A 13,887-nucleotide genomic window follows, 5' to 3' on the forward strand; every position below is an offset into this window, starting at 1 on the left:
TAACGATTACTGTTTTTATGCAGCGGGACTGCGGTACACGCTAACGCGCGAAGAAGAGTGTCTTATAGCGAGGATCAGAGGTTGCTGGCGGAACCGTAACTTGCTGGATTTCCGACTTCTGACTGGTTGGGAGTTGCTGGTCGACCAGTGGCTAATGCGCTCCATTGGTGAGAAATCTCCGCCATGTTTTTTTTTTTTTTAGCAAGCGATCCGGACTGATTGGTGGTTGTTGTTTTTTTTTTTTTTAGAAACTCCGCCGGGCAACAAATCGAGTCGCGACGCTTTTGAAAAAGCAATGGACCGCGCGGAGATAGACAACTTTCTGGAGGCCATGTACCCCGAGGGGCTGGCGGCCCAGCAGACGCTGGTGAACCCCGAGACGCTGGCCCTGAGCCAGTCCGAGGTTCCGGTGGTGCTGCCAATGCCGCACCAGTCCCATCTCGGTGAGGATGGTCTGCCGGTGGTGCAGGAGGGGACTCAAGCTGCCGGCGGGGAAAGGGGAAGAGCTACAGCTGGGCAGCAGAAGGAGCGGATGCCTGGCCACAGGCGTGGCCCTCAAAAGAGTGTCACTGTGCTAAGGGAGGAACCGCCGGTGAGGGTGACGAGGACCACTGCTGGGAGTCAACGGGCGTTGGAGAGAAAACGCCGGCAGGATGATTCTCCCACTGAGGAAGAGAGAGAGGAGGTGGAGGTGATCGGGGCCCGCCGACAGAAGAAGGCCCGACGAGCTCCTTCGAAAACAGTTGCGGTGGAGGGAGAGGCGCCCGCCGTTAGTGAGCTGGACTCGTTTGCCGAGTATGCGGCGTTCATGACAGATGGTGAGCGGGAGTTCCTGTTCCATCTATGCGAACAGCTGGGGTTCGGAGGTCTGGCGGGTATCTCGCGCCCCACGGCAATTGACCAATCGCCCTTCAGCTCGGCGTTTGGTCAAATATCGGCGGGACTGCATGATATGTTCATGGCGGCGTCGAAGCAGCCCCTGATTGAGGGGGAACTCAGGGAGGAAATTCAAGGTCTCCAGAGGGAGTTGGTGGAGGCGAAGGAGAAACTGGCGGAGGCAGAGCGGCGGCTGGCCAAGGCGGAATGTGACTACGCGGACGTCCGCGGTAAGCTCAACGTGGCCATCACGAGGGACTTGGAGAGGAATGAATGCGTCTCCAAGTTGGAGCAGGAGATCGCCCTGCTACAGGAGCGGGTAGCCTCCAAGGATAAAAAGCTTATTATTGTGCAGCGGGAGTCCGCCGCCAGAATGACGAAGTGAAGAGGCTGGAGGGTGAGGTTACCCGCCTGAGGGATGAAGAGAATACCGCTGCGGCCGCCGCTGTTGAGGCGTTCAAGCAGTCGGCGGAGTTTAAGAAGGCGATGACCGAGTCGGCGAAGGCCGGGGCCCAAGCAAACATAGATATGCTGAAGAAGAAGGGCGCCATCGACTTCGCCAAAGCGTCCCAGCCTGCCGTGCCGCCGGCTGAGAGTATCCGGCCGGAGACAGAAGTGCCTGCCCCCACTGGAGGTGCCCACTCAGGCAGCGGAGAAAGTGGCGCACATCCGGCAGAAGGGTCCCAGCAAACTCCCCTCGCTACCCCATCGGAGGTGTCACGTGCTGGATTTCTGGCGGCGCACACCCGGGCGGATGGCACTATAGAGACCCCTAGCCCGACAGCGCGAGGGTCTGATCAAGCGAGTCGATCGATTGTGCCGCCGCCTGCTGAAGCTGAAGATGTCGAAGGCCACCCCTGAAGGCAGCTGGGATCGCCAGAGATTTTCCTACTCTTCTTTTTTTTTGTAGCCGCTGAGGCATAATCAGTTTGTAATGAACGTTGCGAAATGAAATAAAGTTTTAAATTGGCTTGCTACGATGTGTTTGTAGTGCTAGTACTTTGAGTTATATTTTTTCTTTTGTCTATCAATGAAACATTAAAGGAATTAAGATTGGTCCAAGTGCACCACGTAGCGGACGAGGTCCGCTGACGATTGCTGGCGTTGCCAGTTGCCCTCAGTGCTAGACTTGGTGACAATGGTTAGAATAATTCCTCGTTTCATTGATAGCTGATTGATCAGTGTACAAAAGTGGGGTAGTACCCGTTGGGTAGCTTCCCTTAGCTAAATATTGAACAAAAATTTAGCTAAGTCAAGATGCTCGTGGGTAGCGGTCTGACTATTTGTAGTAATACCGAAGGTGTTCGGTATTCCAAGGGTGGGTTGATGTAACGCCGTCCTTGTCCATTAAATAAAAGGTGCCTGGGCTAACGACTTCCACAATTTTGTATGGGCCTTCCCAAGTTGGGCGGAGTTTTGTTGGTGGCGGAATGACTTCCTTCATTACCCAGTCCCCCAGTTGGAGGTTCCGGGCCTTGACCCTTGCGTTGTAGAAACGCGATACCCGTTGTTTGTTTTGCAAGTTGTGCAGATGGGCCTTGTGTCTTTTTTCTTCTAGGAGGTCCCTGTCCAAGCTGATGTCGTCGCTGTTGGTCTCTGGGCAGTAGCCTTCGATCCTAGCGGTAGGTTGAGTTACTTCAATAGGTAGGACAGCCTCTGTGCCGAATATCATACAAAAAGGAGTCTAGCCGGTGGCGGTAGTTGGAGTTGTCCAGATGGCCCATAGGACTTCTGGAAGCTTTTCCGCCCACAAACCCTTGGCGTCGTCGAGCTTCTTTTTGAGCAGCTTCTTGATTATTTTGTTTGCTGCTTCGACCTGGCCGTTTGTTTGGGGATGGGCGACGGATGCAAAACTTAACTTGGTGCCCAAGTTGGCGGTGAACGATATGAGTTCCCTATTGTTGAACTGTGTGCCGTTGTCTGTAATGATTATGTGGGGGACACCATAGCGGCAGTAGATATTCTTCTAGAGAAATCGAATGACCTTGGCGGTAGTGATTGCCGTCAGTGGCTCCGCCTCTACCCACTTGCTGTTGTAATCGATGGCAACAATGATGTATTTGAACTGGCCCTTGGCGGTTTGGAACTTTCCCATCAAATCAAGGCCCCACGTGGAGTGGATCCATGGGCCGATGATGATTGACAGCGGCTCCGCCGGTGCATGTGGCACTACAAAAAAGTCGTTTTTTTGCGACGTTAAGAACACGTCGTAAAAGAGTCCAAAAGTGTCGCAAAAGGTTATTTGCGACGGGGAAAGAAACGTCGTTAAAAAGCGCGTCGCAAATAATCCAGCACTTTTTGCGACATGTAACTCGCGTCGCTAATAAGTATTTGCGACGGTTGACTCTACGTCGGTAAAAAACTCGTCGAATTTACTTTTTTTTTTGCGACACCTTTTTGCTACGCGATTGTCTGTCGCAAAATACATATGCGACATGTTTTTGGCACGCTACGGTGCATCACAAAAGATATTTGCTACGGTCTTTTGCTACGTGAAAGTCTGTCGCAAAAGATATTTGCGACGCTTTTTTGCCACACGAAGATCTGTCGCAAAAAAACTTTTTGCGACGCCATATAAATGTCGTTAAAAATCTAATTTTTGGCGACGACTTTTTGTCACGAATGTTTTCATGTTGCAAATAGTTTAGGCGATACTTATTACCGACAAATATAAATGTCGTAAATAGTCTTTGCGACACTGGTTATTATAATTTTCCCGTCGAAAATTTTAATTAATTTTTTGTAACCAAAATAAACTTTAAGATTCATCGCAGTTGAAATGATACGAAAGAGTAATATATATAATAATTGTATAACAAATGCATGCCTTGAGTCATACAAACTAAAATGTCGCTGCGAATACAGTAGTAGTCAAAATATTAAACTAAATAATCGAGTTTAGAGTAGCATGCTAATTGTTAAATTTATTGACATCTTGTACTTCCAGCATCAACACCTAGATATTTCTCCAACCTAGAAAAAAAGAGAAGAAAACCCATTGATCAATATACGCAGCCAAATAATAAAATTATTTTTGTTATAATGATGAATTCGTTTATTTTCAACCTTATAGTTTATCATGTAGTTGTGTTTGTAGACGAAGATAATTGTCGCTGCCCTTCCAAATTCAATTGACGATGCCCATCGGTATCTATATTACGCCTAAGTTGTTGTGAACTTGAGGAATCATGAATCTATGAAAATCAATAGAGATGAAAGCTATAAGTAAAAATAAATAAATGACAAAGCTAAACAAAAACAAAAAATTAAAATAAAAACATACCTGTTCACTTGTACTTCCACTTGGGTTTACTTGGATACCAACATGAGCCATCAAAAGATTGAGACGATTCGATACATCATCGTACTTTAATTTCATGTCTCCCAATTGAGATTCATGGCTCAATTTAAGATCATCTAGCTTTGTTTGATAGTTTTTTTCCATTTCCTCATATTTTCTTTCCATTTCCTCAATTGTCCTTTTCTCATTAGTCTCATAAGCTTTGGAATTACCAGACACTTGAGATGGAGTTACACCTGTTCCATACATGCGAACACGTCCATGTGCATCTTCTCCCATCACTTTAGTGAATACCTCTTCACGAAAAGTATCATCTTGTTCATCTTCTGGCCTCTCTTCCAAATATTCATTGAATTGACTCTACAAAACCAGGATTTGCAGTGGGAATCCCAATCGCCTCATTAATCATGCCAAACATATCATCCATGATGATCGAATCAGAGTTAACCCCACTACCTTGGTATGGAGCTGCAGGTCCGGAAGGTTCACCATGTTTATCCCATATTCTATACATTTCCCAAAATCCGTCTACCAGTATATCCTCTCTTGCTTCCTCCCTAGACTTAAAATAGCGATTCCGACATAGCTTACAAGGACACTTTATCCTTGTTGGATCAACGCTGTTGGCGAATGCAAACTCCAAAAAACTATCAACTCCATCTTCATATTTATGCCAGTCCGTTTCTCGTATATCAATCCAACTCTTATCCATGTTTATTCTCCTACTAGTTATCCAAAATATATATATATATATATATATATTAAGTGTATGTATAAATATATGTGTATATATATATGTAGATTTAAAAAACTATCTATCAAACTGGGCATATAAGTTAATTTTATCTCTTGTAATCAATAAGGCCGACTAATACTCATTAATAATTTATGTAACATGCTTTATACACACACACACATAGAGATATAAGCATTGTAATTTACTGCACACAACCCTAAGAAAATTCTTACTGTAGGAACTAAATTATGTTTAAATTGCATTGGAAAAACAGAGAATTTTGTACATGAAATAGAAAATATACTTACGATTTTCTCCAAAGAGAATGCTACACCTTCCTTGTTAGTCTTGCAAATGTTCCAAGTACAATATGAATCCTAGACATGTAATTATATTAGTATACGCAAAGTAAAATACACAAACAATTACAATGTGTAGCATGAAAATAAAATGCAGCAAAATGTAGAAACAACAAGCATATGGAACAACTAAACTACTGACCTTTTTTCATTTTTTTTTTCTTTCAAGAATTGCTCTGTGGTTCAATTTTAATGTTATTGTCAATGGACTTTAGATCCCATATCAGTTTATTATAAGCAAGCAATGGTCAAGTTCCTGATCACCTGTTCTTAAACTAAACTACTGACTTATTTGGAAGTGTTATATGGTAATACTCAAGCTTTGCTTGATTAAGAATAAGGAAGCATCTAAGCCAAACAAGACAAAGAACAATTTGAAAGAAGTGGAAAAAAAAAAAAACAGAGATCAGATAAAGAACGTCTATGTTATGTTTATATATATATGTATATTTTTTTGACCACCAAAGCAGAGCAGCATATCATATTAAAAAAACAACAAACAATGTTATCATATCATTAGGAAAAAAAAAAACTATTAAGAATACCTATCCAAGACCAATCCCAGGAATAATTAGCGATGATAATAGTGCATCAAAGTTGTAACTTTTCTTCTTCACCTAAAAGACCAAAACAAAAATAAAAGAGCTAGATGAATACAACATACTGTGAGATACCAGATGATGACCATTATATAGAAAACTAGCTGCAATTGTTCTTCATATATACAACATAGATCAGCTAGATTAATGCAACAACTTATCAATGGTTATTAACAAAACAACTATACAAGAAGACAGAACATAGCAAAAACAAAAATACAAAAACAAAAAAAAACAAAAAAAAGAAGAACAGGGGAAACATAACTACGTAGGGGAACTTGGACTGAACCAATATCAGAATGTACAGAAATTTCAACTGTAGGGGAACTTGGCTACGTTGAACTTCTCTGCTTATACTAAAAAAATTACTCCTTCAGGAAGACTCGGTTGTGTTGGGGTATCATTCAATCTTACTGATTATTCTATATACATTTTATGAGAATAGAAAATATTTTTTTGATTAATTGAAGAGCTCATGAGAACAAGTTTGATTAAAAAAAGCTCATATCCGTCATCATCCATAGTATCGTCTATATATATAACAGGGCATTTGCCTATCATAAACTGAAAATGATACGTACGTATATGACCCTCAAAAACAAAAGAATAGTATGCTCTTATAAACTTATAATAAAGGTTAAATTACCTTATGAGTTGTGATTTTATTAGGTTTTGATACGATCAAGGTTCTCCCTCTTATAGGAAAATAAAACTCTCTTTCTTTCTCTCTCTCTCAAACCTAAACACCCTAAAACCAGATAATGAAGCATAACTAATAATAAGAAAAAAAAGAGCAAAAACAATAACAAAGCTCTCAAATTAGGTCTTCTTGTAGCTCATAGATGATGGTATTAAGTACTAGAAAATACTAGCACACAGGAAAGTATATGTTAAATTTTTCTCAACATTGACACAAAAGATTATGCAAAAACCTACAAGAACAAACTCAAGCTGGCCTCAAATCCGAGGGAACAAAGCTATAAATATTGTCAAGACACCAGAACACTAAAACCAACATGCAGTGTAACATAAACACATTCAGCAATCCCCTTCAAATCGAGAAATAACTTAAATTTTCCGAAATCAAAGATATAGGACTTGATTTTCTATACATGGAGACTCAGAAGCTATAACCTTTAGGTAGCAATCTCAATTACAGCTGAGCCAAAGCTCTTGGCACTAAAATTTCTTCGCATAATTACACAAACACAAAACTGAATGTCTTCAACAAAGATGAATCACAACCTTCCCCTTTCATAGACGACTCACTAACTAAACCCTCATCAATTCACAATAGAGGAATCACAAAAAGAAGACTCACCATAGAAAACAAAAAAAGCGATATATATATTGAATGACAGTACCTGACTGAGGCGAACAGAAATCACTAATTTAGGGCAGTGATAGAGAGACCTGAAAGAAAAGGGGGAAATTAGGGTATAACGAGCAATAATCCTACAATCAATTTAAACCTCCAAAAACGCAATAAAAAACCTTGCTTGATTCTGTAGTCGTGATAGCAATTGAGGCCGAATTGTTAAGAACTAGCTTTGAGCGAGAGATCGAGCGAGAGAAAGAGAGAGACAGAGTTCCGCCGTCTAGCTATAGGAGACGGGATAGGAACTGATTTAGAGATCGAGTCTTGACGCGCGTCTAGCTATAGGAGATTTAGATCGATGTTCAGTTTTTTTTTTTTTTTTTTTTATTACGACGGGTTTTGAGTTATGTCGCAAAACCCTCCTTACTTTCTACCTATTTACGACAGTGTATGCGACGGCATTTAATGAAGGATGCAAATATATTGGCGCCAACTTTGGGCGCTTAATTCCGCCTAAAATTAAAGACTTTTGCGACGGCCGCGTCTCGTGTCTCAAATAAGTGTCGCAAATAAGCCTTTTCTTGTAGTGTGGGAGATCTGCAAACTGCTGGCATTTGTGGCAAGACCTCGAAGTCCGCCGGGCGTCATCACCAAGTGTGGGCCAGAAGTAGCCCTGTCGCATTGTGCGGTTGGCCAAGGATCTGGCGCCCGAGTGGTTTCCACATTCTCCGCCGTGGATTTCCGCTAGGACGATCTTTCCCTCCTCTGGGGTTAGACAGCGGAGGTTGGGATGGGTGAATCCCTGGCGGTAAAGCTTGCCAAACTGGATGTTATAGCGGGTTGCTCTCCGCTTGAGCTGTCTTGCTTGGACCTTATCTTCTGGCAATGTGCCGCTGCGCTTATACGCAATGATCTCGTCCATCCAGCTGGGGTTGGCTTGGATGTTGAAGATCTCTGCCAGGGTCTTTGTGATGCTTGGCTTGTCAAAGTACTCCACCCTTGTGTCCGCTGGACTCTGATGTGGCTGGGCGGTTGCAAGTCTCGCCAGTGAATCAGCCCTGGCGTTCTTTTCCCTGGGGATTTGTGTGATGGTGTGAAATTTGAACTTTTTTAACAATGTTTTGACGTACCCCAAATATGCCGCTAACTGTTGGTCCTTGGCTTGGAAGCTGTCGTTGACCTGGTTAACGACTAATTGAGAGTCGCTGAATATGTTGACGCTGTCAGCCCCTGAGTCAATGGCGAGGAGTAGACCGGCGATGAGTGCCTTGTACTCCGCCATGTTGTTTAAAGCCTTGAAGTTGAATTTCAACGCGTATTCTGCACTCAGTCCCCTGGGTCCTGTTAAGATGATTCTGGCGCCGCTGGCCTTGACGCTGGCGGAGCCGTCCACATGTAGGTTCCAATCTGACTGTAGGGGATTTAGCTCCTCACTGGTTACTATTTCTGTGCCGTGCTCTGTTTCCGTACCGGGTTCCGGCTGACGCTTGGTGAGTTCAGCGATGAAGTCCGCCACTGCCTGGCCTTTCATGGCGGTTCTCGGTTTGTACTCTATGTCGAATTCGCTGAGCTCAATGGCCCACTTGCTGAGGCGCCCCGAGTGTTCAGGGTTCTGCATTACTTGCCTCAGCGGCTGATTGGTTAGCACCTGGATCGTGTGAGCCTGGAAGTATTGCCGGAGGCGTCTGGCGGCAATGATAAGTGCGAGGGCCAACTGCTCTAAGGGAGGATATCTTGTTTCTGCTCCGTTCATGCCCCTGCCGGCGTAGAACACTGGGAGCTCATCTTGGCCTTCTCGCCTGACAATGGCGCAACTTACCGCCGATGCCGATACCCCTAGGTATATGAATAGTGTTTCTCCTTGCATAGGGACAGAAAGGAGAGGGACTGCCGCTAGGTATTCCTTTAGACCCTGGAATGCCGCCTGACACTCTGGGTTCCAGTCGATGACCTTCTTGTGAGTTGTTTTGAGGAGTTTGAAGAATGGGGCACACTTATCAGTGAGTCGAGAGATGAATCGAGAAAGGGCGGTTAACTTGCCCTGGAGTCACTGGACGTCTACCTTATACTTGGGGTCCGCCAGGTTAAGGATGGCCTGTACCTTATCTGGGTTAGCCTCGATACCTCGCTCGCTGACGATGTAACCCAGAAACTTGCTAGCGGTGACTGCAAAGAAACATTTTTCTGGGTTGAGGCGCATACCATAGGCCAGGAGGATGTCTACTATGATCCTAAGGTTTGCCACATGTCCACTGGCCTTTATGCTCTTAACTAGCATGTCGTCCACGTAGACCTCGATGATCTTTCCCAGATGCTCAGCGAACATGGCATTCATCAACCGCTGGTAAACTGCACCGGCGTTCTTCAAACCGAAAGGCATGACATTGTAGCAGTAGAGACCTTTGTCTGTGGTGAAGGTGGTGCATTCCTGGTCGCTGGGGTGCATCTTGATCTGATTGTATCCGGAGAAAGCGTCCATCATGCTGAGGAGCTCATGCCCGGCAGTTGAATCGACTAGCTGATCGATACGAGGTAGCGGGAAACTATCCTTTGGGCATGCCTTGTTGAGATTTTTGAAGTCGATGCACATCCGCCACTTGCCGCTGGGTTTTTTTACCATTACCAAATTTGAGATCCACTGGGGATAGACGACTTGGCGGATGAATCCAATGTTCTGTAGTTTGGCGACCTCCTCTCCGATTGCCCGATATTTTTCCTCATCAAAGGCCCTCCGCTTCTGCTTGATGGGATAGAAGGAGGGTTTGATGGTTAGCTTATGAGTGATAACCTCAGGGGAGATATCTGGCATGTCCGCGTAGGACCATGCAAAAACGGCGGCGTTATCACGTAGGAATTGAGTAAGCCTCCACGTCTGGATCTAACTGGGCGCCCATGAGGACTGTCCGCTCAGGGTGTTTGTCTGAGATGCAGACAACCTTCAATGACGTGTCCGGATTGACCGGCTCCTTCTTTACATATTTCTCCTCCTCATCCCTAGGATCCTCAAAGATGTTTGGTGGCGGTGCCTCGTTACCCACCGTCAGAATTTCATGGCGGCGCGCTGCTTGCGCTATAGTCGTTGAATAACATTCTCGTGCCAGCTGCTGGCTTCCCCTCACACAGCCTGTGCCGTTGGGCGTGGGGAACTTCATGAGAAGCATGTACCCAGCAATGATGCACTTGAGCTTATTAAGCACTGGTCGACCAATGATGGCGTTGTACGAACTGAAACAGTCGACAATAATGAATTCCTTATGTACCTCCGCCATGCATGGACTAGTGCCAATAACCAGTCGCATGTAATCCGACCCCAGCGGCTGTGTGACGTCACCGGAGAAGCTGAGTAGTGGCTCGTGATCTTGGAGTAGTTTTTTGTTCCGCTTGAGATGGTCGTAGCAACCGCTGAAGATGACGTTGACAGCGGACCCGCTATCCACCAAGATTCTCCCCATCGAGAATTTGCCGAGAATGGCATCGACCAAGAATGGGTCATCATGGGGTAAATGCACTCCGCGCTCCTCCTCCTCTGAGAAGGTAATAGGTTCCCAACCTGATCTCGGGAGTTTGACGGATCTTTCGTAGCGGATGTTGCAAACTTCCTTCGGATGATTGGCGCGTGCATAGCGCTTTCGTGCCCTGTGAGACATGTTGGTGATTGGAGCACCACCCTCGATGGTGTTGATGCGACCCAAGGTCTCGACGTTGGCAATTACTGGTGGTGGTTGGCGCACCCTGAACTGTTCCAACTTGCCGTCACGGTACAAAGTCTTAACAGCCGTTTTGAGAGCATTGCAGCTGTTGGTATTGTGGCCGCTGTCCTCGTGGTATTTGCACCACTTGCCAGTGTTCCTGGGTTTGCCCGTTTTTGGGTACTTTGGAGGGGGTGGTGGTGGGATTTGATCCTTGCACTAATTGTAGATGTCCTCATACGAGGCCGTCAGAACCGTGAATACCGTATACCGCTGCGAGGATTCTGCCAACTTGTTGCGGTTATCCCCCTGGGTTGGGCAGTTTCCCCTGTTGTAATGCTGGTCCTTCTGCCGCTTGTTCTGGTGGTGGCCTTGCTGCTACTCCCTTTTCTTGTCAGTTGGTGGTGCTGAGGGGGTCTTGTTAGCGGTTTCCTGGTGACTGGAGGATGGCTGTGGTGACTTTGTTGGAGTTACTGGTGGTGGTGGGGTTTCTCCATATGTGATGAATTCCGCCTGGGCGTGAATGACCGCCTCACTCATGACGTGGTCATACGTCGCATTGGGATGACTGTAGTTGAGGTGATAGAGGAATGGTCCCTTGAGGAGTCCCTTCCTGAAGGCCGCTGATGCCATCGTTTTGTCTAGGTCACGGCACTGAGACGCTGCCGCTCGCCACCTTGTGACGAAGGCCTTCAGTGATTCGTCCTTTCCCTGCTTGACGCTGAAAAGCTGACTTGTGTTGTGATGACCGGCGGACAATAAGATGAACTGGGAGAGGAAAGCATGTGATAGTGCATGGAACGAGCTGACAGACCCCGGCGGGCACTCAAAGAACCAGTTCATTGCCTCGCCATCCAATGTTTCGCTGAACAAGTGGCATAAGGTGGCATCGTCGAACCCCTTGTTGTTGGTGACTTTCTTGAAGGTGTCCATGTGGACGAAGGGATCAGACGTTCCGCCGTAATGCGACATCTTTGGGGTTTTTGCATATGCCGGTCTGACAGCCTGCAGGATTACAGCGGTGAAGGGCCAGGTCTGGAAGCGAAGAGCGGATTCTGAGTTGGCGCTGGGACGCCCGACTCCGCCCGGATCAACCTCTGCTCCAGTTGGTGCATTCTTTCCAACATTTGGGCAGTTGCATCGCCGACGGAATCAGCCTGGATGACCTGCGCCTTGGCACAGGCGGACTGCCTTCAGTCCTCATCCTAGCCTCCGAGCAGTTGGTGTGCGGGAGTGATTCTGCCTCCTGCTCTATCATTAGTTGGGGTATGGGCGGTGGTCCCCTTCCCAGCAACTCAGGTGGGTTCAGTGGTACCTGCGTCTGCACTACCGGCCCTGGTACCAATGTGCCGGTGCCGGGTCGACTACGCCTGGTGCTACGTGACTGCTCGCTCTGTGCTGGGCGGTCGGTGGCCTCTAGCGTCTTCTTTAGTTCCTCAAAACTTGTCATGAGTGTAGCCACCTGTTTTTGGGCCTCAGCCTTTTCCTTGCGCTCCTTCTCACGTTCTTTGTTTGCCTTATGAAGATTCGCCAATGCTAGCTCGTACATAGTGACGAGATCTTGGCCTGGCGGGCGGCTGCTGCTTGGATTTGCCTCACCTCCTGGGTTGGCCGGGGTTGTAAATAGTGCGCGGTTAACGCCCACCGCTGGGTCGGAGGGTTGGGGGATGGCGGGATGTTCTGCCTGCTCTTCAGCGTTTCCCCCGCTACCGTTAGTCATGGTGATTGTAGTGGGATGGCCTTTTGTTCAAGGGTTCCCACAGACGGCGCAAATGTTAATGTCTAAAAGTCCGGCGGTAGCTGGACCTTAGTTAACGCTGATCCGGTGGGCGGATAGGTACTTGTGTTGTTCTCGAAGCTCCCGCTACCTGTCAAATAAAATACAATGGGCGTCAGAGGGAGACCGCGCCGGGCCGTCTTCAACTCTCCGATGCCTAAGTTAGTCAATGTATTTACGTTGACAAAGTAACAGTAGGTAAGTATTGAATGCGTAATTAATGAGGAGAGAGGAGAGAACCTTTTATAGGTGAGGAAGAGGTTGATCTTCTCTTAGTTTTCGATGTGGGACTGACCTGCTTCAATTCCCAGTTTCAGAAGCTTCTGATGCCATCTTGGCGCGGCGCGTGGCGGCGCGTCGGCGGCGATCTGGAGGTGGTCCGACGCCGAGGTTGTAGCCCGCCTGGCGGTGTGTCTGCATGTCATTCCTTTGGATGGAATTAGTACCTTTGGCGGTACAATGAGCATGGCCCACTATAGCTAATTATGCTTGCAAATGTACATGTATGTACATATTCAAAGGGATGCGCCAATCCACATCAATGGGCTCCAAAGTCGCTACTGACGTGATGTCTGGAGGATCTTTTCTCACCATCCAAGAAGGAAGCGTTCGACGCTCTACTTTCAAGATTCTCTCGCACACGCCATATCACAGCGTTACCCCTATTGCCAGTTGGGCCAACTTATTTGCGACAAAATTTCGTTAGAGGAATGTGCTCAAGATCCACGTTATCAAACTGGTCCAACAGTTCTAGTGTCCTGTTTAAATAAGGGACCAACGTGAAGCTAACGCATCTGAACTTTTCGCGCAGTTGATTGATGACCAGGAGAGAATCCCCAAGTATTTGTACGTCTATGACTCCCATTTCCCGCAGTGCTTCTAGGCCTATGATTAAGGCCTCATATTCAACCTGGTTGTTGGTACATTGAAACTTTAACTAGAATGAGTACGAAAAGTGATCTCCAGCCGAATTCTCCAGTGCGATTCCTGCTCCGGCCATGGTATCTGTTCGGGAACCATCAAAGTACAATACCCACAGTTGTAACATGACCGCTGCCTGGCCATCGGTGAAAGGTTCGGAGCAATGTATATGACATGCCTGTCCCCATAAATTTGCTACGACCTCTAGCTCACAAAGCTCTTGAGCGTCTAGCATGGGATGATATGCTAAAAAATCTGAGATGGCTTGACCCTTCACAGCTGTTTGAGGCACATATTGTAAAGAAAATTCT

The 13,887-nt window shown here is 46.4% G+C and overlaps 1 long non-coding RNA gene across 5 annotated transcripts; it reads right to left on the minus strand.

Moving 5' to 3' along the window:
• Positions 1–3,650: 3,650 nt before the first annotated feature.
• LOC112193215 lies at positions 3,651–7,582 on the minus strand. 5 transcript variants are annotated; one of them, XR_005808600.1, is made up of 8 exons: positions 7,366–7,582; positions 7,236–7,284; positions 5,818–5,889; positions 5,222–5,290; positions 4,634–4,902; positions 4,160–4,537; positions 3,943–4,070; positions 3,651–3,849 (listed from the first exon to the last, which is right to left on the minus strand). It is a non-coding gene; the product is annotated as an uncharacterized LOC112193215 (long non-coding RNA). The 5 variants fall into 5 exon arrangements; XR_002933809.2 differs by having other exon boundaries at positions 4,160–4,797; positions 7,366–7,581; XR_002933808.2 differs by having other exon boundaries at positions 4,160–4,899; positions 7,366–7,581.
• Between the last annotated feature and the right edge of the window lie 6,305 nt (positions 7,583–13,887).

Source organism: Rosa chinensis, chromosome 3, assembly GCF_002994745.2.
Source record: "Rosa chinensis cultivar Old Blush chromosome 3, RchiOBHm-V2, whole genome shotgun sequence".
Taxonomy (NCBI): domain Eukaryota; kingdom Viridiplantae; phylum Streptophyta; class Magnoliopsida; order Rosales; family Rosaceae; genus Rosa; species Rosa chinensis.